Source organism: Triturus cristatus, chromosome 3_1 (genome assembly GCF_964204655.1).
Source record: "Triturus cristatus chromosome 3_1, aTriCri1.1, whole genome shotgun sequence".
Lineage (NCBI taxonomy): Eukaryota > Metazoa > Chordata > Amphibia > Caudata > Salamandridae > Triturus > Triturus cristatus.
The window spans coordinates 555,969,249-555,988,645 of record NC_140583.1 but is presented as its reverse complement, the minus strand read 5'-3'; the positions used below and the strand labels follow the sequence as shown (position 1 = coordinate 555,988,645).

Here is a 19,397-nt window from a genome sequence, read left to right as displayed (position 1 = left end):
ACGCCGTTGACGAGAAAGGCAAATCATTCTCTGACACTTATGAGGATTGAGTGTTGATAATTGTATTTGTTAATTTTTTATGATTGCCTCTGTAATGAATAATTGAAACATTTTCTATGTTGCACTTTATGTCACCCCTTTTTTGTTTAGGTTGATATTTCTTTTCTCACTGGGACACTTTTTAGAAATATGTACTAAGATTGTTATTTTGAATAATATGTAATGTGAGTCAGTGTTCACTTCTCATAAATTGCTTCATTGTGAATATAAAGCAACAAAAGTTTTCTACTGAAGTTCTAATGTGTATGGCCATACTTTTCTTTCTGACACCACATTTAACCCCCCTTTTCCTTTTTTGATTACTATTATGTATTGTATATCATATTATTAATTATTAATACTCATTTTAGCAACATTAGAATGATGAAAGACTGAGGAAGTTCTAACTATATCACAAAACAAAAAAACTATACCATTCATGTTTGTATTGTATGCAGCTCTTTGGTGACAGTTCATTGGTCACTGTCCTATGTTAGGATTGTAACTTCTGAACTGCAAGTAACAGGGGGATCTCTGTGACAAAGGCAGTAACCCACTGAGCTTCCACACAAAATACAGTTCATCTGCATTTAAAAACTACTAACAGACAAATTATTGCTCTCCAGCGGATCATTAATCACCAGCGTTATTGGGACATTTGTTATTGTCTTATTGTTGTTCTGCTCAGCATCAGCCATGATAATGATAAAAACTGTTTAAATGAAGCGCACACGAAGTACGTGTCCTGCTGGGCCTGCGCATATTTTTAAAACAAAAATAAATAAAGTCTCACACATTCTCTTACCTACTACTCCATTAGTCAAACTTTGTGTCACAGCCTGATGTGATAAGCATGTGATAAGTCAGGAAAGGTGATTAGGAATAAACAAACTTCTTTTCTCCTGGCTGCATATAAAACGAATTATCCACGCTGCCGCAGCAGACTGCCCCAGGCCACAATTGGGTCCTCATGAGAGTGCGTAGTGGTGAAGCGCGTGATGCGTCACCGCTACGCTCTTATCGCGAGGGCCGGGCAAAAATGTAGCTCAGGGCCGTCATTGGCAGCGCTGGCGCGCGCTCTCCAGGATTGATGGCCCTAGAGCAGGCTGGGATGATCAACGTCATGATGCGGTGGCAATGATTGCAATGCAGCAGCAGGCGCTGACACACTGGCGCACTCAGCACTTCAACCAGGTAGGTGAGGTGCGCGCAGTGCGCAGCGCGCTGCTTGCACAGTGCACTCTTTAAAACTGGGCCGCCCACCGCTAGCGCCGTTGCGGCTGCGGCGGACTTTATAATTTATTTAGTGACACACTTTGTCCCTAAATTAATTATAAAGGCCGCCGCAGCCGCAACTGGCCACCAGTGCCGAGCGGCCGCCCTAAATATAGTGCCGCCTGGGGCGGTCTGCCCCCACCGCCCCCCCCTAGCTACGCACCTGCTGCTGCTGCTGGTCTCGCTCCCAGCCATGTGGTTTTGTTTCCTATTTCCTGGGTCTTTACTTGCACAGATTGCTTAGCCTTTGTCTCTGCCATTGTGTATCTTTGTTTTTCCTCCTTGTCACTGTACTAATCCTTACATTTACTTTTGCTTTATTGCTATATCTCTTAGCCTGTGGTTGTTGATTTCGGATGCGCTGTTTCCCGCTGCAGCCTATTTTGCTGCCATGTTTTGTCTGCTTCCTGCCTCCTGCAAGCCCTACCCACCACCCAGGACCTACTTAATGGAGGCCGCCTGCAACCGCACGCAGCAGGCAAGCGCCACCTACACTCCAAAGGCAACCCCATCTGGGTCCGTCTACACTTGGACCATGCCCAGAACCAGGAATGCTAGATCGCCCTTCACCCACAGCTACACTGGTGCCGAACTCACAGCAGTGGACCCCAGATGTCGCAACAACAACTGCTGCTGCACCTCTCCATGCTCAATAGTACAACCTTTCGCTTGCCGCCACTGTATCTTCTCATGCAACACCAGAGCAACCAACAACGCTGGAGACACTGCATGCACGATTACGTCCACCACACCGACTTTGACCACCATAGCACCACTCTGTTGCATTCAACTCAACGCATGATCAATTGGCAAGCACGTCGTGGAGATCTGGAACACGATCTCATCCTACACCCCGGACTTCATCTTCCTCACAGAGACCTTACCTCGATGACCCCATCGACAACAACACTACCGACTTCCTGGAAAGGATGAGAAACATCAACCTCAAGCAACTTGTCACCGACCCTACCTGCTTTGCAGGATACACACTCAACCCCATTTTTCACGTCCAGTGACAGTGTCAAGTACAACCACGTCTCACAGCTCTCCTGGAGCAACCACTACAGCGTCCACTTCATCATATCAGGACCTACCAACACTGGCACAATGCCCCACAGCTCCTCGTGCAGAAACTGGAAAAAGATATGAGAAGACCAGTGAAACGAGGCTCTCAACTCCCACCTCCTAGGCACAACATCCAACACAGAACGGCCTATGAAGAACTCCCAGTTGATCACTGAATGCACCAACACATTTGCCTCGCCAAGCCAACCAAATCCAAAGGTCCTGCCAGAAGAGCAACCTGGTTCACCACAGAGCTGATATCTCCCAAATGCAACTGCCGGGAACTAGAAGGGAAGTGGCACACCAGCAAAGAAACAGGAAACCATACCACCTTCGAGACAGCACTTAACCAGTACCACCTCTCTCATGAAAGAAATAAAGAAAAACGTCCTTGCAGACTTCTTACAAGCCAGCACAACCTGCAGCAAGGAGCTCTTCCCCATCGTGAAAGAGTTCTCCAACCCCACAGCTACTGGAAACAACATCACTCCCTCCCAAGAAATGACTGACACCCTGCAGGACTTCTTCCACAACAAGAACTCAGTAACCTCGAAACCTTCATGCCCCAACCTACTCCCACCGACAGCATCATCATGCTTCCACCCACAAACACAAATCCAGAACTCCTGCTCACCCATCGGGACCATCTCACAACTCAAGCCACAATCTATATCATGAACTCCGTGCACTATCAAGCACCCACAGACCACTGTCTCCACCACATGTTTAACCTTGAGGACAAGACAATTGGCAACATGCTCAAGAAAGTCCTGAACACCTCCATCACCTCGTCCTCCTTAACACAGGACTGGAAACATGCTGAAGTAAGGCCCCTCCTGAAGACACCATCCACTGACCCAGCAGAACTGAAGGACTACTGGTCTATCTCCCTGCTTCTCTTTCCAGCAAAGGTTCTTGAGAAGGCAATCAACCAGTGTTGGACTTTTTTGCAGGGTCATCCCAGAACTTTTTGCCTTCCTCCTGTATTTTTTTCTGGGAGGAATGGAAGGACTGTCTCATAAATTATATTGACATCTTTGAAGGCATAGAATTATCACCTGAAAGGAAAAAGCAGATACTTTTACAATGTTTTGGATCCTGGTGGATTACGGGTATAAACCGCATAGAGAAGAATCCCAGCTCAAGAGATGAAGGGAATGTGTTCACACAGGCTATAGCAAAGTGAGATGCATAATTTGCGCCGACTGTATGTAAAGGGGTGCACCGATTTAATTTGTATCACCGGAAACAAGAGCCTAACGAGAAAATTGAAGACTAAGTGGCAGCATTAAGGAAACTAGCTTTGTATTCTAAATTCGGGGTGATAGTAGAAGAATTGATTTGTGATAAGGTAGTTATGCACTGTAACGACACTCATCTTCAGGACAAACTTTGGATCAATGGAGACTCTAGCCAACGTGAGATAACTGCTATTCTTAGCAAAGCCGAACTTACTTCCAGGTGTGCCAAAACCGTAGTGATATCCAGCAAAACTGAGAACAGTGAGGATATGGTCAAGATTGTAAAAGGTAATTTTTCATGTATTACTGAACAGGCTAAGAAAAAAATTGAAAAAGAACACGTGAAAGAGAAAGGGCGGTACAAACAAAACCAGAAAGACAAATTCTCTGACTTAAAAGGGAAATTTTACAGGTGTGGAAGCACTTCACATTTGGCACTCATAAGAGGTGTCCTGCCTTAGGACAGAAGTGTGCCAAGTGTAGGTTAAGCGGCCATTATGCACATGTGTGTCGGAAGTCAAGTTCAGTGAAATGTGTGGTTGATGAGTTTGAGCAGGGAGGGACGTGTTTGGGATCTGATGTAGAAGACTCCCAAGTCCTTTGTTTACATGAGGAGTCTAATTGAGCAGAGGGCAGACAAAGGAAGAAGCCAGTATGCAAGATAGGTTAGAAACCCATGATGTGCATCCTGTAAGCTATACTGGTGAGCCCATTGACCTACTGGGTTTTTGCAAGTTGTTATTTGAGCTTAAAGGGAGACGAGACAAATGCAAACTTTATGTGTCTGTTTCTGGTCTGTGTGTTCTTGGTTGGTGGGATCAAGGAGAGTTGGGTATACTACATGATCCCAACAGTCATGATCCGGTATTATGTGTGGGAAAAAAGGAATGAGATGAGAGTGGTAGTTTTGTAACCAAGTTTCCAAAGGTGTTCACTGGCTGTGTAGGAGAACTCAAAGGATTCTGTCACAAAATTATTTTAAAGGAGGACGCACGTCCTTGTATTCACAAGGTGAGGAACATTCTTATGAGTGTCAAGGAGGAGGTGATTGGTGAAATTCAGAAGTTAGTTGATAAGGAGATAGTTGAGCGTGTTGAGTCCTTGGATTAGATCGCCCCCCTTGTCATAGTGCGCAAGGTGAACGGCTGGATCCGTTTATGTGTGGACTTGAGAGAGCTCAATAAAAACATTTTCGTAGATGTATTTCCTCTTCCCAGAATTTCAGAATTGTTGTCAGTCACAAGGAACATGGAGTGGTTCTCCACAATAGATTTAACCTCTGAATACCACCAGGTACCACTGCATAAGAACAGCAGACATCTTACCGCTTTTGTCACCCCAGTTTGTATCTTCCAATCCAAACGAGTTCCTTTTGTGTTGGCATCGGCTGCTGCCATGTTCCAACATCTCATGCACGTAGTATTTAAGGACATGAAGAATGTAGTCTTCTCTCAGGACAATATTCTTGTTATGGGCTTGAATAGAGAGGAGCATGATAAGGTTTTGCTGGATGGACTTAGAACATTGGAATTGAATGACTTGACAGTGAAAGAATCCAAATGCAAGTTTGCGAGGAAAAGTGTAACCTACTTGGGGCATGGGATCAGTTCCTTATGGATTTGTCCAAAGTCCATATTGGTGGATGTCATCAGGAAAGCACCTGTTCCCCAGAGCAAAGAAGAAGTCAGATCTTTCTTAGGTCTGGCCGAATTTCTTTCAAAGTTCGTCTAAAGTTTCACTGACAAAATGTTTTGTATTAGACAGCTGCTTAAAAAGGGTTTCAAACTTGTATGGAAAGATGAGTGCCAGCTCAGTTCTGAAGGCATCAAGAGGGATATTTGTTCTGCACCAGCACTTCAGGGATTTGAACCTAAACTTGAGAGTTTTATCACTACGGATGCCAGCAGTAGAGGGTTGGGTGCTGTTTTATCCCAAATGCAGGAGGATGGTACAGAGTGCGTAGTTGCATTTTCTTCCAGGGCCCTCACCCCAATGGAGGAAAAGTACTCCATTATCGAGAGGAAGGCTCTGGGATGTGTTTGGGGACTCGAACATTTTAGACAGTACGTATGGGGGACTTGTGTCACTGTGAGGACAGACCACAAGTCTCTCACTAAAGTCTTCACATCCAAGGGTCCGAATAATGTGTCTCAATGAATTTCACGCATGTCGGTGCAACTGTTGGACTTTGTGTATGAGATTAAGTATGTGCCTGGTGTACGTAACAGAATTGCAGATTTCTTAAACAGATGTCCTTTACATGTCTGTGATGAAGTTAAGAACAAGTGGACGATTGGGTAGTGGCAACAATTGTTGGTGAAGAGTTACATAGCATTTCTCATGGAGAATGGATTGAGCGCGTTTCTCAAGATGAGGAGTTGGTAGCGGTCATTGACTATATTCATGGAGGATGGCCAGAGAAAGCCCATTTATGTAAACTGTTGGTCCCTTTCTGAGAAGTAAGGAATTAAATGTTCGTTAAGGAAGGTCTGTTGCTCAGAAGTGTCAGGTTGATTTCACCTAAAGCATTCCGTGACAAGGTGATCAACGTGTGCCATGAAGGACACCTTGGAATTGTGAAAAGTAAGTGCAGGATTAAACAATCTTACTGCTGGGCTGGTGTTGATAAGGATATTGAAAGGGTCATCAGAGAATGTGTAAAGTGTACCAATTTGGATAAGAGTTTGGCTACTTACAAAGCACATTTACACCCCATTGCAATTCCAGGGATGCCGTGGGAAAGATTTGGAATTTATATATTTGGTCCTGTAAGAGATATTAAGGGTTTGTAAAAATACATTCTGGTGTTGATTGATCACGTCTCTAATTGGCCAGAAGTAAAGGTGGTTGAGATGGCGGACTCAAAGAACGTGTTGTATTTCTTGGGTGAAGTACTTGGATGTGAGGGTTTGCCGAAGGATTTGATTGCAGACAATGCGGTACAATTTGTTACTGAGAGTTTTAAAAAATGTATAAAGGAAATAGGGGTAGTACAGAGAACTACTTCCCTTGATCATCCAGAATGAAATAGAAGCGTCGAGAGCTTTAACAGGGTGATGAAGGGGATTATTGAGTTGGCAACAAGCAATCACATGGATTGGGTGGACGAGTTGAGGAAGACTATAGGTGCGTACAGAATCACACAGTGTGAATCCACAGGGCATTCTCCCTTCGAATTGAAGAGGGGAAGATCACTACAAAGTAAAGATAATATGGGGTGGTTGAGTTGTACCAAGACTGCCTCATGGTCAGCAAAAAAGGTGAGGAATTCCCTCGAAATCAATCAAACTAAATATAAAAACAAGTATGACCAGAAACATGGGACTAGGAAGGTGTACTTGTGTGTTGAGGATGTTGTCAAAGTAAAGAAAGGAAGGTTGACATTTAAGGGTGAAAGTAAATGTTCTGCTCCCCTTAAAGTAGTGAGGATTCTGTGTAATTCAGCTATGCTCAGTGATGCCAAGGTGTGGCATGCAAATAAGAAAGCACTGTTCAAAGGTATTGGCAGTGCTGTTCTTGAAGAAGTTGGGAGGAGCAGAGGTGCCAGTCCAGTCACAGAGGTGAGTGCACAACCAAAAAATTATGATTGGGTTGAGAATCTGGTTCCTTCAGAGGGGCTGTGTATCAAAGACCAACCCTTACTTGTCCATTCACCACAAGATCCTGTGGAGTGTGCACAACCTATTCTTGAATCACAGGAAGCTAGCGCAAATTAACCGGAAGGGGAGAGTTGTGTAAGTGAAAGACAGACTAGTGTCACTAGGGTTGGATGGACATGTGTAAAACCTAAACGTTTGGAACATTATATTACTCACATACACGATTAATTACTTGTGTTAACTTTTAGGGCAGTTTTGCATGCTGCCTAGCTATGTGTTATATTCTTAAACTGGGTGTAAACTTGGGGTCTTATACCTCATTGAAGTCGGTTATTTATTTTGATATTTAGTTGTTTTTTTTTGGTTTGTGAGGAAGGGGAAGTGTTATGTTGTGTGAGTTCGCACCTGCTGGTGAGCTTGTAGGGTTCCATGGCTTGTGTCTTACTTGGGTTTTGGAATGATATGAGGTCACCAGAGGAGAGAGCACCAAGTCGGGAGGATGTTAATTTTCCTGTCTCCTTACCGCGGTGTACTGGGTTCAAGTCAAGAATAAAGTATGTTCTAAACCCTGCTGCGTCGAAATTATCTTTCGTAATATGTCACACAGCAAGTGAACGAGAACAGGATGTGAGAGCCCACCAGCAGCCATCAGCAAGGCTGCCTCAGATTTAAATTTACCAAACATTTACCTGAGCCGGATTGTTTAAGTAGTACCCACAGGAAAGCAGAGCTTCCCTTACAAATAAACAATCAGCACATTTTGGGATGTGTTCGATGGGTTCCCAGGCGTACTTCAAAAGCTTCTGCCTCCTCTCTTGACTCTGCTGATCCAGGCCAAAATGACTCTTCACCTGATAAAACGTCGCAGTTTCGGCGAGATGCCTGCAATGGCACAGAGAATACATTGGTCTAAAGAAGTAAAGGTGCATTCGTCTAACTTATGGGAATTCCTCTCCAGAGGAGCTGCGGAGAGCGTTTTCATAGTTAATTTGCTTTGCAAAGGAGGGCAGGTGTCGTTTTTTCCTAGCGGTCAAAAATTAAATGTCCATTCTTGTTTAGGTAGCACCAAATTCTTTCTTCTACAAATTCCCTAAATGCACATAAAAGAGTTATTGTGTACCGGGAGATTTGTCCATTTCTCCAATATCACACCGTGCTTTCAAGAAAGAAAGCTGTGATTATCAAAGCTCCGGTATACAGTTTTAAACGTTTGGCAATTACACCGGTGGATGATAGGGGCCTCTATGTACACACCAACACTGTCGGTGAGAAACCAGGGCGCATATTTATCAAGGTTATGCATCGTCCTTGTGCCACACAAGTGGACGCACGGGTGACGCAACAACTACAATCACTCTGTGTTGTATTCAAAGCTCTCTAAAATAAGGGCCCAAAGCTACTGCAGGTTAGGCTGAGGAAATACACTCCAGGAAGGCAGTTAGGCTCCGCTACACTTAACCTTGTCCAAAAACAGAGCTTTAGCAAGGTGCGTCAAGGAGGACGTGCCTTCACAAATAAAGCTGCGCATATGTGGAATAAGTTACCATTTCAAGTAAAATCTGACTGAACCGCTTAAGTTCAAGAAAGCCCTTAAAACCTGGCTCTTCCCTAAATAACACTGGGAGGACACTTCGATATCTGTTATTGTCTCCTTTTTAGGTCTCGCTGAGCCCCAGCGCTTGCGCTGGCTCGGAGAGACATTTTATAGTTGGGATTTTTAGAGTGCTGCCTGTGGCCTAAAGCTTGAGTGCACGTGAGCGTGCACGCGCGCAGCCGCCAATCACTGCTGCGCGCGCACCACTCACGTGCTTGCAGTTGCCACACGCAGCGCTCCCATCCAAGCGATCGCGATCACTTTCGCTTTGATCGCGATCGCTATTACTTTCATTTTCACGGCCGCGCGGCCGTTACTTTTACATTAAATGTAAACAGTAAATTGTTTACCATTTCTGCCACTACTCACAGCTTTATACAACGTGTTTCACAGTTGTTACTCCTTCCTGTTTGCTGCTTTCCTCTTCCCTTTAGTTGGTTTCCTATTACTCTTGTTTAATTTAGCATCACTTTTTACTTACATCAGGTGTCGCGGTTTTTTACCCGGTTTTCAGTTCCACATTATAAACTACGTTTCCCACTGGGACGCTTATTTACGTTTTTAGATGGAACTACACTTAGTCCATCATCTCTTTTCATCTCTATCATGTGACGAGGTTTACATCCGCTCAACTTTGTTTTAACCCCGTTTCATTTCCGCCTCGCGGTTAACTCGGACACTCACTGAAGCATTTCTCAGAAATTGGCTGCCATTGGGATTATTATACATTCACTGGTAAGCTGCTGTCACCACTTCAGCCCGTTCGCTCTGATACTTACATTTATTATGTCCCTCGATCTAACTCTGTGTTTTTTTTCAACATAGAGAATCACGTTTTGAATTATCTGCTAACAGGTATAACGACCCCAATTTTTCACCGGTTAATTGCTGTTTGACAGGTGAGCACATGGGTATTTACGATACTCATACCTTTGAGCATCACAATTATCAAGTTCCTCATTGACCGTTCTCTTTTTTTTTTGTTTGTCACAGTTTCTATTTCAAACGTGTTTTTAACTAGGAAGACCCATAGAGTTTTCCATATTTCCTATGGTGAGTTATTATTTATCGAGATATTGATGGTATGATCACATCCTTTCCAGTGGCACACTGAGTCTAAACTTCTTGTCGGTCTTTGGGACGTTTTCCAGAACTAGTACATTATCATGTATTTTTTGTACCTTGGGTACTGATGGTCTCTCATCTTCTTTGCCCCTTACTTTTGAGCACTTTTTAGTGACTTTACACACAGGCATGCCACATAAGTTGTGTTTAAGACTGATAATTACAATATTGTGCGTTTTATATATCTCTAATTGACGAGGAATGCTGAAAAAGAGATCTTGCTTACGTTACCGAGACACTTCTACCCTGAAGAAGTCAGTACTCATTTTCTGTCACCCTTATTCCTGTTCTCCTTTCCCTGTTGTCCCTCGCTCTTTCCGTTGGCGTTGTTGTATTGGCCATAATGCTGCTTATAGGTTAAGGAATCGTAGAGGATTTTCAGCAGGTTCGCCTTCCCTGAAACCTGACAACATTAAATGATATACATAGTTCATATAATGACATCTACAGTCTCAGCAATGATAACATCAAAACAAATCCGTACAAAACCTGTTTGTGCTCCTAATTGAACACACGATGCACAAGTGAACAAGCATTTGCAATGCAATAGGTCTCGCATTTATACGAGTTTGAGCTATTGGCATTGTAAATGACAATGCTTTTTCTTTGTTTGGATTTTTAAAAACATAAATAAAAGGCACTGTCATTTACACTGCTAATAGCTCAAACTCTCGCAAATGCGAGACCTATTGCATTGCAAATGCTTGTTCCTTCTGCCTTTATGATGGCTGTAGCAATATTAGCACCGGGATACCATTCTAGTCACAGTGCACTCTACAAATAACCCAATCAAATACAAATAAACTATATTTATCAAGCCATGGTGCTCTCATCAAGAGGCAGCTTGCACCAGCCCTTTTTTCCTGCAACTACAAACCATGAAAGTGGGGAGAGAGTGTGTCCTAATGGCCAGAGCTACTGACATCAGAGCTGAGAAACCAGGTTCGAGTCTTGCTGTCGGCTCAACATCCTTTGATTCTAGGTAAATCACTGAATCTACCCGAATATCTCATTTACAAATGAATGTGTTCTTAACTGGTGTTCATGAAAAGTGCCGGTGTTGATGTTTAAGTACAGTTGCTGAGCACCAGAAACCACAGTCTCAAATTAAGCACTGACCCAAGGCCCCCTTTAGGAGCCCTGAGTGGCTTAATAAATCTAGAGTAAATCAAAGCAGTGCAAATCGTTGCCTTGCGTTACTCTGCAGCAGGGAGGAGTACCAAGGCTGGAGTGTGGGTTTTCCCATGAATCCATCCATGGATTCTGACACATTCCCAGATTAACCAACATTGGTAGACCTGGGAATGCACCAGAATTGTACGCCTCCCCACCAGAGGTGCTCCAAAGAGAAACATCTTTATTTCTCCTCATTGTTTCCTCTTTCTAAGTGTGGTGCATTCTGCAGCTCACTTAATATAAGGAAAACACCTCTGAGGAATGCTTTCTGGGAAGGAAGGTGCCACATCGTGCTAAAAAATATTCATGCCTACAATGCAGACACCATTGCGCCATGGTGCAAGGATGTCTGCTTTGGCAATAGGCAGCAGTTTGTGCACCAGCGCAGGCATAGAGCAGGAATGTGCTGTATAATGTTGAATATGGCACATTCCTGCCCCCTCCCATTCACGCAGCACAGCAAGGTGGGTTGCTCTGTCATTGCATGAAAATGTTATAAATATGCCCCCTATAGTCTGGCATGTATGCATGTCAACTACTCTGCCCATCAGATGTGGACTTAGTGAAGTGAACCCTCCACGTCCTTTTCCACCTCAGTCCAGCAGTATCTATTGGCTGTCGGTGTACTTAGCTGCACTAGAGATCAACTGCTGTTTTTGATTCCTGACAAGTTGTACAAAACTCCCAACCCTTGTAAGCCCAATGCATGGAATCAGTCAGCAGCTTCCACCTGCCGGAATATAAGAGAGAACACTAGCAGAAGCATCGACAGGAGCTCATCCTCTAACCCTAACAAAACCCTAGACCCATTTATAAGGGATGCTGTCAAGGAAAAAAAGGTCATCACAGACAGGCATCAGCACCACTTGAGGGCTTGTGGCTCTCAGCTCAAAGATGGCTGTGCGCTACACCTTAAGAAAGCACCACTATTTGGTTCTCCACAATATTTCAAGCATGAATTAAACTTATTTTTAACGATTACTGTCTTTGCCTATTTCTGTGGCTGCTGAGTGTTCCATTCAGAACCAGGCTGCACATCATGGAGGCTCAGAAGAGCACGGGGGTGAGTAGAGTGAGATATTTCAGAGTAACCCTACACACAGAGAACCACTCATTCAGAGCAGCAACCGGCACAGCCACAGCTTGCTGGTGCATGTATGTATGTAAGTCTGTATATGGTATTTCTATAGCACAAACCTAGTCGAAAAACAGTGAAGCACTGCACATGGTTAAATACAAGCATAGAGTCATTGACTAAAAGGAGGGGAAACTGGGGGTCTCTAGTGGGCCATGGTTTGCACCTTTTTCCAAGTTGGGACACTTGCGTCTGGCCAGGGCAAGGGAGTTACGCCTGTAGACAACCCCTGCTCACCCCCTTGGTAGCTTGGCATGTGTCAAGCATTTGTGCACACATACAGTAATACAGTGAAAACACTACAAATGGACACCACACCAGTTTAAAAAACAAGTAATCTTTATCTGAACCAAACAAGATCAAATCAACAAAAATCCACAATACATATACCAAGATATCCTCAAGAATAAGTTATTTACACAAATAAAGCCTTTAGCAACAAATAACTCCACCTGGAGCTATTATGACTTTGTGACAGATAAAAGTGCAAAGTAGGGGGCCGACCATGAGGTGGCGTCAGGAAGGGGATGCTTCATTGGCGTTGGATGGCGTCGGTTCCTTATGACCAAAGGGGAGGTGATACGTTGGTTCCTTACGACCCCAGGGGAGGTGAGGCCTCTGTTCCTAACTGGTGAGGCGTTGGTTCCTTAGTGTTGTCAGCGAGGTGAGGCGTGGGTTCCTTACTGTAGCGGGAGAGGTGGCGAGGCGTCAGATCCATATGATGGGGTGGTGTTGATGAATTCAGGAAGTTACCCACGTCCAGTATCAGCTCTGCGATGATGAAGCACTGGCGGCAAATGAGGTTGGGTCTACGGTGCAAGTTGGGGCAGTACGTCGTGAGCATCATGAGCAGTGCCCTGGGCTCCTGTAAAGGCAGCGGCCTCGGTGATGGCATCTAAGTCAATACGGTGAAGCGTTGGCATGCGGCGGGGCTTCGGTGCAAGTCGGGGCTATGTGTCGTTCTCATCACGAGTGGTGCCCACAGCTTCGTTCCAGGTCTGGGGCGTTGCTCATCAGCATCAGTGTTACAGTTTCCATTTGTGGCACCTGAAACAGCAGTTCCAGATACAGGAGGACAGAGGAAGTGAAGTCTTTGTGTCACTGAGACTTGAAAATAGGAGGCAAGCTCTCAGCAAGACTGGTATGCGTAACCACATTCGGAACAGATTCCAACAGTGTAAAGAACATAGTTCTACGACATTGGAGAACACTGAACTCTGGGGGTCTTAAACTAGAGAAACCACTGTTTGCATTTAAGAGAGGTAAATCCATCAAAGACTCTGTTGTACATACCAGACCAAAAAAGAAACAAGGCAGAACAGGCCAACAGAGCACACTCTGGAATCTACCAGAGGTAACCGGACACTACCCGTGCGGATCATGTAGTGTATGCAAATTAACAACACAGAGCAAAACAATCGACGTGGGCCTCAAAACACCATGGGAACAAAGGTCCTTCAGCAATTGCAACAGCCACAATGTGGTTTACCTAATGACGTGCATCTGCAATAAAATATACATCGGGATGACCACACGTAAGGTCAAGATCAGGATCAATGAGCACCGCAGTACATTTAGGTGCGGTAAAACCATCACGAAAATGATGAGACATTTTCAAACGCAGAAACACAGTGAAGATGACTTCACTTGGACTGTAATTGAGAGACTACCAGACAGCTGCAACGAAAAACAATTGCTAAAACTAGAGCAAAGGTGGATCTATCGCTTGTCAAGCACAACATCAGGACTGAACGAGGAAATTCCATGGTGCTCTATGACGTAGCTTTGCCACATAGCCTACATATCTCTGAATATGGCAATCAAAAGTAGATCTATTGCCCGTTTAAAACAACAACAGGAAATAAGAAGAAAATTCCGCGGGATGGTTTAATTTAGATTGGGCCACATAGTATACATATCCCTAAAACATGACAAACAGGAGCAAAAGACAAGAGGCATAGTCCTGGAAAGACAATAAAACCTCCGACATATATAACAACAAAAGATTGGGGTGTAACATCAGTCCTCGTTATATAGAATTTAGGAACACAAGGGGATAACACCATGAAAGTCGGAATTAGGCAACAAACGTGCAGTCAACTAGATTAATCCACTGATTAGAATGACCTGCCGTTAGCAGATATACGAAACTCAAGTGGGGCTGCCTACATCATACCCACTAACACTGGTCGTGAGGTGAGACACGCTATTTCCCCAAAGATAACGGCGAAATAGCAACTCTACACACTTCAAGCGATTATCATTAAAATAGCCACACGAGGGATCAACAAAATACTCCTCAAAATTGTAACTAACAAATCCTTCGCCGTGAGGGGGATCGAACACGGCGCACCAGACATAAATAAACTACATTTCCCACAAGTCTTGTAGTTCAGCCTCATAAAAGTCCGAACAGCTGTGATTACGTTGCGTGACGTTAGAGAATTGGGTCAGAACCGCCCTCCAATCAGGCTCGTGCACCTTCGGTTAAAAGCCGACACCGCCGTACTCACATCCCCGACGGCAGACGGTGTGGTTGACTAGGTGCAACGGCGGTGCAGGGTCCTTGATGAAGTAAGTGACAGCGAGGGAACACTTTGTTATTCAGACGCCTGTTATCGCGTATGATTTGTGTTGATAGCAGAGACGCATGTAGAGCCTACCAATGGTTCCAAATTGTTCTGTTTAAATATTTTCAAAAAAAGACTAGCTATAACAAAAGGGACAGCAAACAAAACATATACAAATAGGGGGAAAGTTCACCCTGCAACACAGGATTTGAAGAACTAAGCAGGAATACTGGCACGGAAGCGCAATAAGAATAAATACCTCCCTGTATATATTTCTCTAAACCGTAACAAGATAGAAACGAGGTAATAAGGTTCCGTGAACTAGAATCTTGTAGAGAACGAGATGTTTATCATTAGATCGGTTTTGAACGTGATAATAGTTGCCTTTATTTATCTCTGACGCAGTGTTTGACTACAGGACTGCACCTAACACACGAGATCTGCATGATGCCAGTAGGCACAGGGCAGTAGGTGAGCGCCGGAAGTTCTTAATAATCGACTGGATGAAAGAGATATACACGATCACTATGCATGGTGATATATTTAAGAAATGAATAAACAACACAACAAGGGAATGGGTGCCTGAATAGAGAGCTATAGGATTGATGACTAGGAAAGACATTATAGCCACAATCCTTTTCACTCATAGTTAATCACAAGCAGTATGATGATCACGTTGTGTGGTGTATAGATGTGGATGTGATGTGGCGGTGAGCAAACTGGAATGATTAATGTATTATACTAAGCCCTAACATAGAGAGCACATAGTCAGGTGGTACACCATCACTACAACTAAGAATCAATGACTACGAGCACAAGACGGGCTGTAGATAGATTCATGTTGTTGTGTTGTCAAAGAAATACATGTTAACTTTGTGTTCCATGTCCAATAGAAAAATTCTACTGAAGTCGGAAGGCACATACGGACAGGTGAGTGCATTAGGCCTCACGTACGAATGAGTTGCATGTAAGCACATGTACAGCTTAATCGCAGGGACCTTATAGCATAAGGAAAAGAAAGATATCGCCCTGACGAAGGCCCCCAGACCCGATTGGGCTACAAGACGGGCCGAAACATGTTGGCATACGGTAGCGGGTACAATTGAACAAATCGAGTTCAAAGAAACCCCGACAATAAGTTTTTACTGATATCATGAGTGCCCAATAATAAATAATTTAAAATAGGGTACACTCATAGGTATTTTTAATCTGATCTGGTTCCCTGCCTAACCAGTGGTTCATTTATCTAAGAACTCCCAGTATATCTTTGGTTGAGTCCGCCCAGAGAGTACCATCTTCTCTGGGTGTGGAGTAATTGCCTATGATGAAGCATGTCACTATTATGTGAGTGAGGCTTTTACTTCAATATCTTTGATATTCCACCTGTCAAGTAGATAGTTGAACAACATCTTTCCACTACTCTGAATCTGGTATTTCGCCAATTCAATAGTGGTTGCTTTTTGTGAAAAAAAGCTCTCAGCAAGCCCTTGAAGATCTTCTTCAAGCAGGATACACAGCACAGAGCAAAGTCCTAGTCCTCTCCTTGGCAGAAACAGCCACTGCAGGCCAACCCCAGACATCACACAGCAAAGGGTAGCTCTTCTCCTTGGTAGAGATTTCTCTTTAGTCCAGAAGTAATCCAAAGTTCTGGGGTCTGGGCCCCAATATTTATATAGCATTGTATTGGTTCTGTTGTGGCTGAGAGGCTCTATGCTCAGCCAAAACCAGTTCTGGCCTCTCTGGTCCAGCTTCCCGGCAGGGGTGGAGACAGCAGTGTCTAAGGCAGACCAGGCCCATTCAGGTGCAAGGAAATCTCCTCCCCTACTCTGAATGCAACCCAGGTCTATTCAGTCCAGCCCTGACTCATCCAGGAACGGCAGGACACACCTCAACCCCCGAAGTGGCTGTCTACAGTGAAAGCACATCCCCAGCCCCTGTCACTCCAAAGCCAAATAGTCAATCCACAACCCAGCAGTGACACACAGAATAGCTAAGCAAAAAAATACCCACTTTCTACTAGTGGTATTTTCAAACACACAATATAAAAATCATCTTTACTAAAAGATGCATTTTTATATTCCGAGTTCAGGCATACTAAACTCCAACTTCTTACTTTGTGTAATGGGAAGTTATACTTATAAGATGTTACAAATAAACTCCCATTCTATCCTATGGGACAGCCTTTCAGTAGTGAAAAACGAAATACAATGTATTTCAATATCAGTACATGTCACACACACCAGTACATGTCCTACCTTTCATATACACTGCACCCTGCTCACAGGGGTTCCCTTGAGCCTACCTTAGGGTTGACTCACACGTAATGAAAGGTAAGGTAAGGTTAGGACCTGGCAAGTGGGTGCACTTGCTAGGTCGACATGGCAGTAGATCTGCATTGGCAGGTCTGAGAACCCTTTGAAAAGGCTGCTTGTGTTGTGGAAATGTGGATTTTCCTGGTCAGTTATGTCCCCTATCTTGGACCCCAACGGTTCTATGTGCATGTCACAAGTACATGTATGTTCCCTCCAGTTCCAGTTATGAAGACGCAAATACATGTGCGTCCACCGTCAACATGTCCTCTGTCAGATCCGCCATGAATAGGCCGGATATTCCATTCCTAAATATGAAAGGCCACCGGCTTTATATGGTTCACTTATGCCATTTTACAGTCCAGGCAAGTAGGCCCTGATTCTGTCATCAAACTCCTTTTGCCTTCTGCCTCTGAAAGCTCCAGTCTGAGCCTGCATCTGTGACCATGAACTCTGTCTCATTCTCTGCGCGGCTCACGAAGCCTGACATCAGCCTATTCTCTGCCAAGAGCTGTATTTCACCTTCGAATTATCTGCTTCCCCCTCAGCTGATGCATTCCTGCCTAGTAGCTTAAGTAAACATTCTTCCAGTTACCAAGCAAAAGGCCCGGCTTCTCTGTCCTCATGCAAGTAATTCATAGCCCTGTCACCATGGAATATTCCTACCCCCTCGCATTCAGTGTAGACACTTAGACGCTTGTACACACACGCACAGTCAGTATAGAATAGATTCTGTCCGAGAGTCCTTCTTTATGGATAACATAGTTCTTTAAACATAGGATGTTAGATATGATTTGGGATTAGGTTGACCTGACCCCCCAGACTTTTCGTCTCCACATGTAGAGCTAACGTCAAGTTCCCTTCACCCCCTAGTTACACGTCAATTACACGTCATGCTGCTGCGCGCGCATCTATGCCAAGTATTATCTTATAGATCCACCTATGCATGATATCATAACCAATCATGTGTCTTTTTACTCCTTATTACACCCATTTTCGGTTACGCAGGTACCACGTCAAGTTCCTTATCAATTATTACGCCTACTGTATTTGCTTCATTATAACGTATGTACTATAAAAGTTACTTCTTGTCAATAAAGTATGTACTTCACTTCCTGAACCCCGTGGTGATGGAACTTGAGGCATCCGATTATAATCGATTATTGGAATAAAGCCCATTCAGAAACTCTAATATCACGGATTCTGCCTCTCATTTTACTGAGCTATTTTATTATGATTATGTATCAAATTCAGTCCAGGTAAAGGAATTTTTATTTACCACATGATGGCGCCCGAACAGGGACACTTTCTCATCTCACGCGCCGGCGGTGAGTTGTAGGCCCGGTCTCCTGCCACAGCTGGACGGACAATTACGCGTACCAGCAGGATTTCCTGTATCTCCCTCCGGTCAAAGCGGGGGCGACTGAGACTACGATCAACACCCAGACGAGGCGGTGAGAAGTGCGAAGTATCCCGACCAGAGCCTAGCTGAGAGAGCAAGATCGAAGGTATATCGAGACCCACCAGTTCGAAGTCTAGTCCAGTTCCCGACGAGTCGAGTCGAGTCCAGTCCGGTTCAAGTTCAAGTTAATGAGGCCTTCCGTTTCCGAAGCTACCCGGTGAGTACCATTACTGGGGAGGCATTTCTGACGTGCACATAGGTTGTGCCGGTCAAGACGGGTTTGGGTACACAAATCCGGTCTGCACTGTTTTAGCAGTGTATCTGTACTGTTTAGCAGTATATCAAGTATTCCGAAGTATCTAGTAAGTGTCAAGAATTAAGCATGGTGATTTAGTTATGCAGACGATCATCATTGTTGTTTCAGTTAAAGGTTTAATGTTTTAATGTTTAATGTGTTAAACGTCTTGCATATTGTGGTATGAATGGTTGTTCATTAGTGTGCTTTTTGTATTAAGTGTGTTCAAAATTAAGTATCGGATCAGTTGTCAATATGCCGCTCTTTTCGAAATTAAGACAGATCACTACTAGGAAAGGGGTACTTGAAGAAGCCGTCCCTATTCCTCCTAGGGATACTCCAGGGCACTTCATGTACCACAAACATGGCTTAGACGCTATATTATTTCTTGATTTATGGGTAGACTACACCAAGGGATTGCCGGAAAGTCAGAGGTGGCCCGCAGCGGGAACCTGGGATGCAGAGTGCATCATGAAAGTCGAGGAAGAATTATGGAAAAGAAAAGTCAGACAGTCACAGAAAGACGCTGTTGAGTTATGGCGTAAAGAATCTCATAGACGTACAGAAAAAGC

General features: G+C 44.1%; 1 protein-coding gene across 1 annotated transcript in view; it reads left to right on the top strand.

The window, feature by feature from the left end:
- The window catches only part of AGBL1 (AGBL carboxypeptidase 1), a 3,971,795-nt gene that overhangs the window by 493,733 nt on the left and 3,458,665 nt on the right, over positions 1-19,397 (top strand). The gene's annotated exons all lie outside the window — the stretch shown is intronic.